At 33.3% G+C, this 12,136-nt stretch overlaps 1 protein-coding gene across 1 annotated transcript in view; it reads left to right on the top strand.

Annotated features, from left to right (window-relative positions):
* The window catches only part of CNTN5 (contactin 5), a 1,102,248-nt gene that overhangs the window by 950,342 nt on the left and 139,770 nt on the right, over window positions 1-12,136 (top strand). The window lies entirely within an intron of this gene.

Here is a 12,136-nt window from a genome sequence, read left to right as displayed (position 1 = left end):
TGTTGAGTACTAATAATTTTTAAAAATTTACACTCAAATGTAAAACTTTATCTATGAAATGCTAAGGAAAAATAGGAAAAAAATCAATTTGATTCAAACAATTTCTTTCCTTATTTTATGTTATGTCAAATTGAAAGTATTTTTTTAAAACCCAGTAAGAAATTGGAAATACTTCTTTATGCAAATCTGGTTTCTTTCCCACTTTTATTTACTTGATTAATATCATCAATATTTTCACATTACTTCTTAGAAGTTATATTGCTACATACTAGTGTTATTTAAAGCAGTCTTACCAGTAATTTTAATTCAATAAATAAATGAAATAATCCTTCCTGTACTACTCCTCAAGAAATAGTAATTTTGGAGATTCTTCAATTCCTCACAGGAATTAAACATGAGCGTAGATAAAGCTTAAACATGTAACCAATAGTCAAAACTCCACACCAGTCTTAGATAAGCATTCACAGGTATATTCGTTTCTTGTCCATCAAGTCCTTTTTTTGTAATATCTATGTGGCAATCAATTAAATGAAATGGGAATCTTTTGAACCAAATCCTATAGTATAGAACACCACAGTGTTCTCAATAAAGAAGTGAAAAAAGACCTCCTTCCCCCACACTCTTGTTTAACATAAAAGAGTGACATAGTGACAAAGGGAGAGAGAGAAGGATAATGGAACTAGAGTAATCAAGAGATATTTTGGCTGAAATGAAAGAGATGAATCCAAATGTAATTTATGCCTGCAAATCCAATTTAAAATGCTTCTCTATACTTGTTAATATCCATTTATTCTTATCTAGACACTTTGGGAAGCACTAGAAAACCACAGCTGTAGTAAGGCCAAATAATATAAAGCTCAATTTAGATTGAATTTCATTTTACAGGTAATATAATACAGTGAAAAAGTTCTACACCCAAAGTCAGGAATTTTCTGGGTCAAGTCCCAGCTCAATCCCTAATCAGCTTTGTAACAAAAAGCCAGTCACGTGGATTTCCTGGGCATTAAAACTCATAGAGAAGTGAAGTGAATAAGTTGTACCAGAAAATTTCTAAGGTCCCTTCTCACTCTAGAATTTGATAAATTTATATTAGTAGAAGAATAAAGATGAGCTATCTTTGTTCCATTTGCCAATTTAACCAAAATTAAATATTTTCTTCTACATTTATCTTTTCATCCTGATTTACTTTGAAAATAATGGGAGAGACTATATATAAGAAATAATTACCAACTGCAATATTTAGATCTAACCAAATAAATTAATTTTAATTATTAATGGTTATGTTATATGTAAAATATTTAGATCATGTTAAATTAAACTCATTTTCCTCTAATTTGTGACTTTCCTTTTTCCTTTACATGGGGTTAACAATTCCTTCAAGATTGTGAACAAATAAAACAGAACCAGAAAAATGTGATACAAAAATATCACATTTGAAAACAAGAAATATACCATCAAAAATATATTTTTTTGGGTTATCCATAAGCATTCATTTTGGGTGATCAGATGTATAAATTAAAAATATGTCTAAAATGAATATTGTTTTTTGTGTGTAAACAGTTCCCTTCTTTATTTTAAAATACCAACAAAGAAATTAATTGTTCTGGTAAAATTATCTGAATTCTTGTTTCTGTCTCTTAAACATTATCGCTCTGGTTTGATATCATTCCTTTGTAGCAATAAATACTTTTTATCTTTTTCATAAGGTTGGGAGTTAATAATACCTGCTGTTTCCCTCTTTATATATATGCTATTCTTGCCCTGAAGTACTATAAAATTGACTCCTTACTCCATGCAAACTTGTATACTTACAAGCCATGTTAAAATTAGCTCTGGATTATAGAAGTGATAAGAAACTATCAAATAGAAGAAAAAAGTAAAGCAAATTACATACTGAGAAGTGAAAAAATATTTAGCTTTAAGGTAATTTTGCATTCATCCTTTTTAGTGTATGTAGAATAATTAATAGAAATACGCATGTACTTAAAAATATTTGGAAGCTTCAAAACTGCAAGGTGTAAAAGAAATTATCTTCCCCTTTCTCTCAGTTACCTCAAACACTGATTGGGCCTTGTCTGGCTTCAAGGATATACACTGGAAAAAATTCCATTTTATGACATTGAGAAGGCAGACAGAAAGAAGACAAAAGCATTCTCTCCCCCAAATCATATGTTTTAGAAGGAGAAATAAAAGTGTTATAAAAAAGGGAGATTTGGGAAGACCTCTAGACTTGTGGGCTACCTTCTGTTTAAGAGGCCAACTGAAGACTCTGGAAATAGGAGGGACAGAACAGAGCTCAGAAGGGAAGGTGTTCCATGGCCTACTCTGAGTTTCAAAGGAGAGCCATTGAAGGGACCTGAGGGATCCTGGCTAGTCCAGCAGAGTAAAAAAAGCCAAACAGATTCAGGGACTGAAGCAGGAACAGATGTGCCTTTGACTGGACTGACTGCCCTGGGACCTCACCCACCAGTGGGTGATTGAAGAAGGGTAAATCAGAAAAGAAAGGGGCGTATACTTTTTAACATTAACACTTGATAGTGTCAACTGAAACAACCAAAGTTCTGGGGGGAAAAAGTACCAATGGTGTTGATATTTAGCATCTTGTAGATGACAAACTACAGGTTAATGAAGTTCTTTACTTTCAACTCATTGTACTGGTGTTAACAGTCATTGTTTTTTAGCTAAAGCTCTGGACAAATTTTTATGTGTAGCTATCATAACACCTATATACAATGCTACATACACTTTTGTTTTAAATAAAATAGCTTTCAGACTGCATTACAAGAGAGTGAGTAGATAAACATATAACACATCCAATTAAAAAAAATAATAGCTATTGCTTTGAATTTTAAATTAAAACATCTATAATGAAAATGTTTCTATTTCCCTCGCCCCTTTTACTCACTCCAGGTTCTACAAATCCAAGAATTTGACTGATTTGAAGTGAATCCAAATTACTAAAGCCACTGTTAAAAGGGTCCAAGCAATCCATTAGTACATATATAAACATTTAATCCAATTCATCCACCACTTTTTTGGCAATGATAGGAATTAACTAAATGTGGCAAATTAGTGAGGCTCTTCTTAAGATTTTAATTTCAGTTCAGCTTTACAAGCTAAGTGCTGTGGAGCATCAAAGTAAAAGACACAGAGAATCTTGTGCATAGGGCTGGCAGGAAGAGTTGGAATTTGAACCTGACCTGAATAGGTGGGATTCTGCCAGATGGCAAGGAGAATAAACGCATCTCAGACAGAGAGAGTAGGTAAAACAAAGACAGGCAGAAAAGTTTAGAGCATGTTTCAGGAGCAGTGAGGAACCACTGGCCCTGACGGCACCATGAGGGCATATACTACACAGTAAGTCAGTATTTTTTGAATGAATTTTTTTAAAAAGCAGCAGAGACCTTATTATAAAAGGCACTGATTTTCAAGCCATGGAATTGGAGTTGTATTTGGAAAGTAGCAGGGACTCATGTGATTCAGATTTGTTTTTTTAGGAAGACAATTCAGACAGCTCTGGGGAGCAGGAATTGTACAGCTTGTGGATTTTATATTTAATCTGGTTAAGCAATGAGGAGTTGACCATTACAAGCATTGGCCTTAAATAACCATCCTGATTATCAAATAAGGCATTTGTGATTGTGTTTTGACATAATGGCTTATGTTGGTCAGAGGTCTACAGGAACCTCTTAATACTCTCAGGATGTCTGGACAGCACCTGAGCATGGCCAGGTAGCCCCAAAGCGGCAGTCGCAGTCTTAATGGAGAACTGTAGTAACCCATTGTTTTTCATAGACTTGAAATTCCTAATTGTTCATCAGAGATGTAAGCTTTTTTCTAATCTTTATAAAAATGTGTAAAGAACTGTTGCACTGAATATCATGGCAGCCTGCAATTTGCTCTGTTTTTTGGAAAAGAAAAATCTCAAACATTTGTAATCAGGATGGTCTGCTAAAGAAGAATTGCCCTTTCCATTGTGAATTCTCTCAACATGCTAAGTTGTAACTAAATGGACAACCAAATAAAAGTGCATTATTTGAACGGTCCTTCATATTTACCCAATTCTCTGGCTGTAACAATACAACCAGAAAGGCATAGTGGGGATATTTGACCCCATTTTTTTAAATGAGAAAACTAAAACATAAGACTTTTCCAGGCCACATGAATACTAAGTTAGGGTGACAAGATTAAATACAGTGTGATTTTTTTAAACTGCATTATTTATTGGTTCTTCTTTATAAAGCTTACCTTTTCCATATTCATTGATCATATGTGTTCATCCCTTGTCTATAAACTGTGGGAAATAAAAATAAAAGGATGATTTGGTTCTAGTGTTTAAGAAATACAAAGATAACATAGAATATTAAGTAATTCAAGAAAAATATGACTATAAAGAAGCAATTACTATTTTTTTCATTACAGCCAAATATTCTTGGAGGCCAGAAAAGAAACAGATTAATGTGAATTTTTATCACTGGAGGGAAACAATTAATTCCTTTGAATTAATTGAGCACTTACTATATGCCAAGTACTCAGCTAAAAAAAATATATGTATATATATCATATATATATTATACACGCACACACACACAATAGCTTATCAATTCCTCATAACAAATATATGAAGTAATATTATTTGAGGAGAAGGTGCTACCTGACTTATACTTCATAGGATAGGAAAAGAAAAAAGAGAAAGGCAACCTAAGATGGGAAAAGATATTGTATCTCCAGGCTGTGAGGGATATTGGAGATTATAGGGTTTGCCCTAGGTTGATACTCCATCAGTATATTGGTGTCTGATGGAACATTTTTAGTGATGAGGAGCTCACTCCTATGAAATAGTCTACTCCATTACCAACCAGATCTGAATGTCAGAGTGTTGGGAAATAGAAGGAACTATGATAATCTGTATACCAAGCATAGGAAACATTAAGGAACATATCTGGTTCATATCCATGGTTTCTGTGGAATATTAGATACATAAAAAAGGACTAGAATACAAATTCTTTAATGTCGTAAGGATTTTACACTAGCTGAATAGTTCTAGCCTATGTCAATCTTCCTATTATGGTTACTTCTGTTCCTAGCTTATCTTCTGAGTAATCAACATCTATTTCCTAACCATTGTAAAATCTCAGAATGGAAGACAGTAAGTGCTCAATTAGTTCCATTCTCTTTCCTGATGGGTCAATGTTAATGTTGTAAAAATGAATGCAATCATCAGACACACTGCCAAGGTTTGCTACAGCACAGAGTTCCAAGGACCTCTCAAGCACTGGCTGCATCCTTCTCTTCCTCATATTAGCAGGTATAAATCGTGAAGGCCTTTGTAACTAATCAGAGAATGTATGAAAGGACAGAGGATCAGAAACTCTACCAAAGGCACACATTTTCTTTCGCTCATTCTACTCACTGGTAATATTTGTACTTTAAAGTAGTATGTCCTCCTGGACTCTGAGCCCTGCCTTCTCCCTGCCTGACAAAGGGCTTGTCCTTCCTCATCACTTGATTACTTGCCTCCTGGATCTTTGTGTTACTGTGAATCCCAGCATCCTGGTAATCCACCAGCTTTCTGTTCTCAGCTGTAAACTTTTGACTAGCACATATTTGCTTTATAAACTCTTTCCTAATCTTTCATCTAACTTAACAAAAGAAGTCATTTTGTCATTTTAATAGGACAGAATAATCACCAATCAAATCTTGGTCTCTAAGGAGAGAGAATATCGACAAAGACCTTAGAATTTCCAAACCATTCTAGGAAAATGTGCCACATCCATTCTCCCTACTTGTCTGTGTTAGAGAAAAATTCCTGCACCCACTCACTGTCTTCTCAAAGTAGTAGTAGTTCCCATAGCAAAAAAGAGTGCCCATTGTTTTTAGTATCTGTATATGTTTCATGTAGTCTTATGAACACAGACAAAGTATGCCATTAAAATCTAATATTCTATAACACTTTATATATTCATGAAACAAACTAAACTGTGGGATCCCTAAAAGCAGAAGCTAATATGCTGTTTTATTTTTTATTACTTTGCACTATGGATGTCCACAGAATAACCGCTTGGTCAACCTTGTCCGAATGAAAGAATAATTTGATGTAAAGCATTTTCTAAGCTTAGCCAACTATTGCATTATTTCAGAAATTTTTGATATAGTTAAGTACTACATAAAATGCTGTAAAATCCTGCTATTAGAATAGTTTCTTTGCTTTTTCATTTTTGACACAAAATCGTATGTTCACTTGGGCAAAATTTGGAACTGAATGAAAGGTGACCTCTAAGACAGTTGATTATTGGAAGACCCTTCCCTAGCCCCTGGGAATGTTGTCTGAGTAATCTGTGGGTGATAATACCACCAGGATCGCAGCTGAGTGGTAACACTATGCTGATGATCCACCTCCATTTACTCTGATTGGTAGGTTGTCCCATGAAGCAAAATTTGAAGCGAGCCTCTTCATAGTTATTCAAATGTAGCAAAATCAGGTAATGCTTCCATTATCACATATAAAAAAACAGTGGTAGTCATCCAAATCACAGGCCTCACTTTGTTCATTTAAATATAGTCCACAAAAACAAACTTTCTGGGTGTGGTATTATGGTGAAAATATAGAGCTTTTTTGTTCATTTAAAGGTCCATTTTTGACAGCTGTTTTATCTTTATGATACATTTACATAGCATATGGGTGGTATGAAAAGTTACTAGTTTCTCTTCAGTGTTTTTTAGTGAAGAACTACAAGTTTACTTTTTTATTACTGTTTTTCTGAGAGAGAGTGAAAAGAAAAATAAAGCTTCTTGATAGAGAAAGGCAATTTTAGTGTAGGCCATGCCAGGAAAAATCTGATCAATAGCTTATGTTCTGTGATCTCTGAGGGGATAAAATACCATACTTTCTTGAGATTCTCATCAGAGCCAGTTGGGATGTTTCAAGTTATTGGATTGGGAAAGGGGGGAATGAGAAATAGAAAACACTCCTTACCTCTTAATAGAATTTGCTTTCCTGGATTGTAACTCCAGAAATTAAATATGCTATTAGCTCATTAAGAAATGCTTACCTGAGGAAATAGACAAACAAACAAACAAAGAAGTGCTTACCTGTCGAGGACTCCATAATTTTTTCCTTTTCGAAGTTTTGTTTTTGTCCAAAATTATTTTTCCATCCCATGCATGTATTAACTCAGACTGTATTTCTATAATACTATATTCTCCTTGGGTTGGTTTTTTTAATCCAACCAAAGGAAGAATTTAATCTGGAATAAAGTGCCTGTTTCTTTGGACATGTAATCATTGGTAGACCCCAATAGGTTTTTGCAACTATGTCATTGATTCAGTGATGTTTATTAAAATAAATTTTTACCTAATTCTAAACCATTTTCAATAATGAATTACTTAGACTTAATAGTTTTTACAAACTTCTAATATAAATTTTCACACAAAATAACACTCCAAGTATTTTGAGTTTCATTTCAGAATTTCCATTGTATCTATTCATTATTACTCCAAATTTCTATCAATTGTCCTGCAACTGTACATTGATGAGTAATCAATGGATCTTGACTCTGGAACTACATCCCTGTCCCAATCTAATAAAGTCTTATTTTTATAAGACAGCAAATATCTTTATAAATTATCTATGAACTAAACAGCTTAAAATAAATATGTAAACAAAAGTCTCTTTAAATCATAAAACTGTAGTTTTCCAGGTGTATGAAATGAGTACCTAAATTATCATCAAAGCCTAATACTCCTTTTCTCAATACTCCAGTTTTGCACACAGTGTTTGCTTTTATTTATTTTTTAAGAGGATGCTATTCAAATCTCGACAATTTTTTAAAATACCTCTGTCTTCCTCTTGTTTTCTTCTATTTCTCTCTCTTTCATATTCATATTGATTTGTGGGCCTGCTCAAATGAATTGTATTAGGAAGGACAACTAATTGTGTCCATTTTAACTGAGGATACCATGGGCCATTGGAGCAGATACCATGGTATATTGCCCAAATTCTCCTTTCAAAATTGAGGTACACTCCTTTCCCAAGCCATTGAAACTATTGGTGGTTGCTAACTCTCACCAGAGTCCCTCTCTGGGAATTGCCCTCAGCCAAAAAGAGATATCTGACCCAAGTTATGCCCCAACTCTCCAGTCCATGCCCAAGCATAGGGATGATGAACGCTCAAGGATGATTATAAAGGATAAGCTGAAACCTTTGCTATGAACACATTATAGTTAAACACCCCCTCTGCTCAATTCTAGTTTCTTTATTTTTTCCACAAATGTTGATCCCAAAGTCATTACTTAATGGAGTCTCCCTCTCAGAGACTGTTTCTCTGAAACCCTGACCTGAGACAGGCACAATGGCAAATGCCACCACTAAGAAAGCACTGGAAACAGAGATGAGTAATAATAAAAATAATTATAATAGTTCTCATCCACTGAATGCCTACAAGATACCTGGCAACATGCTAAATTTTTCAAATGTTATTTCATTTACTTCTCACAAATACCCTATGATGTAAGACTTGGTTTTGTTTTTCACAAAAGAAGAAAAGGGAAATAATATTTTAAATTTCCTACTTTCTCAGTAAGGTTAGTGTTAAATTATAGTAAATATCCTTCATTATATTTAAAATTTCTGGGTCAATTATTCTCATTGCTGGGAAGATTTGTATATATCTATCTAAAATCAAAATCACTTACTCCTATAAAGTTTATACTATGATTATGTTATTACATTTATACGATGCAAGTTTTTTTCCCTAATATTTGTAAACTTTACTATCGTGAGCCATCTCCTGTCACTTTACCAAAAATATGTTTCTGTCATGTATATTTTTAAAGGCAAGCCTGCAAATCAGACGCTTTAATGTTTACTTAATCATTTCAGAATAAAATTGAAGCAGTTTCATTATCCAATTAAGACCTAGGCTAAAATATATAAATTAACTTTTATATCATAAAGAGAATTTTTACCCTTCCTCTTTTATATATATTATTTCATTCAATTCATACAACAACATTGTGAGTCAGGCAAGTAATATATAAGTAAAGCACTGAACCTCAGGAAAGAAGAGTGATGAGGGGCCTCACTGCTGATGTTCTGGGCACATTGATGACACAGCCACCGTTACCATTTAAGCTTCTTTGAGCTTAAAACTTCATTGCCATGAATGCTGTTCCAAATACGGTTTGATGTTTCAAAACAAAGATATGAAGAATGAAAACTATCTGTAATTCTTCACTGTGTCATTTTGAAAATTGAGGACATAAAGAGATTTTTTCTTCTCTATAGTTTTACCTCTTTAGCTGGGTAACTTAACCTATTTTTACCTTACTATTTGATCACTATTAAAACATTAAAATCATATGTTCTGTAAGATCAAATCACCAAATTGTTAAAAAAAATCCTCTCACAAAAGTTACTGAGAATGAATTGAAAAACATCTTAAAATATCCTCCCATACTTGCCTCTTCAAATGTTCTGTGGGTGTGTTTTCCCATTAATTAAAGCTCACTCTTCTGGCTATTGTAATTGTATCATTTAATAGTGTATGAACCCAATTTTATCAACTTCTCCTTTTAGTTTTTGAACGTTCTCTCAAAGTGGATATGAGATATATTATGTTACATTGCTTTTACTGATGAAGATGAGGCAAAGAATGTAAAGTACAGGGTCACAACCATTCTTCTGAAGAAATTATCTTAGAGAATATATAAATATTTGTAGAGTTGCTAAAGGAATCAGCAAAGGTAGGAGTAGATGAACTAAAAACCAGCCATTGAGAGTAGGTCACTTAGAAACAAGTGTCAACTATACTATCTAAATCTAAATCTGTTTTATTATTGTTAACCAAGCAAAGTTTCTAACTTCTATTAAAGTTATAAAGAATGCCAGTTATCAATAGTTTTATTCATTTTGCTTCACATGAAAATTTAAATATTTTTGATACTGTGCTAAAAGTAATTGTTTTTTTTTCTTTTTGGAAATAATAACCACACGAATGGGTAATAAAAGAGAAATACACAATGGATTCTAGTTATCATGTTGAAGCAATACTGATATGTTTTATAAGTTTTCTGTTATTTTTAAAAAGTACACTACATGTATCAATGAATCCAAGGGATATAATTTAACCTGCAGAGGGATGAAATGCATAGTATAAATTATAGGCCCTTGGTATTAGAATTTTTAGCTTACGGGAAAAATATATAAAAGAAGATTGTTCTTTTTAGTTTTTGAAAGCCTTATAAAATAAAAGACTGTCCTTATTCTCTAACACCACATAAGGTTTAGGATTTTTATAAGCAAACATGGTTCAGTTTACATTTTGAAACATTATTGATATGTAAGTATTGTGTTTTAGACTGACTCCTATATTATTTCTCAAAGTGATTTTCAAAGAGTTGGTTTTTGAGAGGCCATTATTTTCAAGACATCTTTGAAATTCTACCTTATTTTGCAATTTCTCTTTCTGCATCTGTTTTGTATTAAATTCTAAAGCATGCCTAAGTATTATGATGTGTTTAGCTTTTAGCTTTTCAAAATCCTCTAGTTTCTTTCATGCACTATTTTTATCATATTACAATACAAAAGTGAACTTTATGAGTCTAGAATTAATAACTCAGTAGGTAGCCTCTCAAGGATGTTTCCTGTCTTATAAAAGGAAGAAGAGGAAATTTTGGAGGTAAATATTGGGCTATTATTATTCACTTCCTTTCTTCATCTGATATCCCTCACATGAAAGAAATGGAAAAGATTGACTTAGAGAATTTGGAAATCACAACACCTTTATCTTTAACAAAGAATTAATGGCTTTATAGAGTATTTTATCAGTATACAGTAGATGAATTCTGAATTTATCTCAGTTCCACATAGATTTATCAAGCACCTATACACCAGGCACCTGTCCAGGAACTAAGGGTTCTGTAGTAATCAATAACAAACATACTATGGGAGGTATATGAATATAATTGAGAGAGAGCACTGCTTTTGAGGAGCATAGTCTTAACAGAGAAGCAGACATATAAACTGATATGTGGCAAGAACAATGGAAGAAGTGTGTTTAAGGAATTCAGTCCAAGTTACACATCATCCAACCTGTGGAAGCAAGGGGACTTTCCAAACTAAATGATACCCGAGCCTAGTCTTTTTTTTTTTAAAGATTTTATTTATTTATTTAAGAGAGAAAGAGAGAGCATGAGCGGGGAGAGGGGCAGAGAGAGAAGGAGAATCAGACTCCCCACTGAACAGGGAGGCTGACCTAGTCTTAGGATAATAGGAAGTATTGCAGGAAAAGCAGAGAGAAGAAGCTGAGCGGGAGAAGATATCGCAAGTGGGGACTGGGCATGAGGAAAATATGAAAGATACTGAGGTTTTGTATACCAAATACTAATAACAGATGGTGATCTTACAGTTAAAGCAAACCTCATATAATATATTATTATAGAAATTTTATTTTAAAGGAAGCTGCTCATATCATCTTTGAAAGTTAAGTAAATGGTCATGATCATTCTTGGTTCCAATTAAAGCAAGTTACATGTTCCTAGTAAAAAAGTAAAGGTGACAGATATTTCCAAATTAAATCCAAGGATAAATTGTATGTTTCTTAGCATAAGTGTATGTGTTTTACATAAATTTACATGTTGCTTGAAGCTTTCTATAGAGTATATAAAAAAGAAATTAACTATTGCAATGTTAAGATTCAATATTCAGGGTCATTCCTGAGAAGCAGTATATGATTTTTTAAGGAGGCTTCTTGTTATTGTAGAGGCTATTATAAAAATACAAAACAGTTCGGGCGCCTGGGTCGCTCAATCGTTAAACGTCTGTCTTCGTCTCAGGTCATGATCCCAGGGTCCTGGAATCGAGACCCACATCAGGCTCCCTGCTCCGTGGGAAGCCTGCTTCTCCCTCTCCCACTCCCCCTGCTTGTGTTCCTTCTCTCGCTGTGTCTCTCTCTGTCAAATAAATAAATAAAATCTTTAAAAAAAAAATACAAAACAGTTAAGGAAAACAGGCTAAAACCAGAATTTCTGCTTCCACCCACATTTATTCCTTTACTAAATTATATATATATATATATATTTTGTCCTGTTCTTTTTTTTATTATTATGTTATGTTAATCACCATACATTACATCAT

The sequence above is a fragment of the Callorhinus ursinus genome, unplaced genomic scaffold (assembly GCF_003265705.2).
Source record: "Callorhinus ursinus isolate GAN/ISIS: 27379988/994484 unplaced genomic scaffold, GSC_fseal_2.0 scaffold19, whole genome shotgun sequence".
NCBI lineage: Eukaryota > Metazoa > Chordata > Mammalia > Carnivora > Otariidae > Callorhinus > Callorhinus ursinus.
This window is presented reverse-complemented; position numbering and strand designations above follow the sequence as displayed.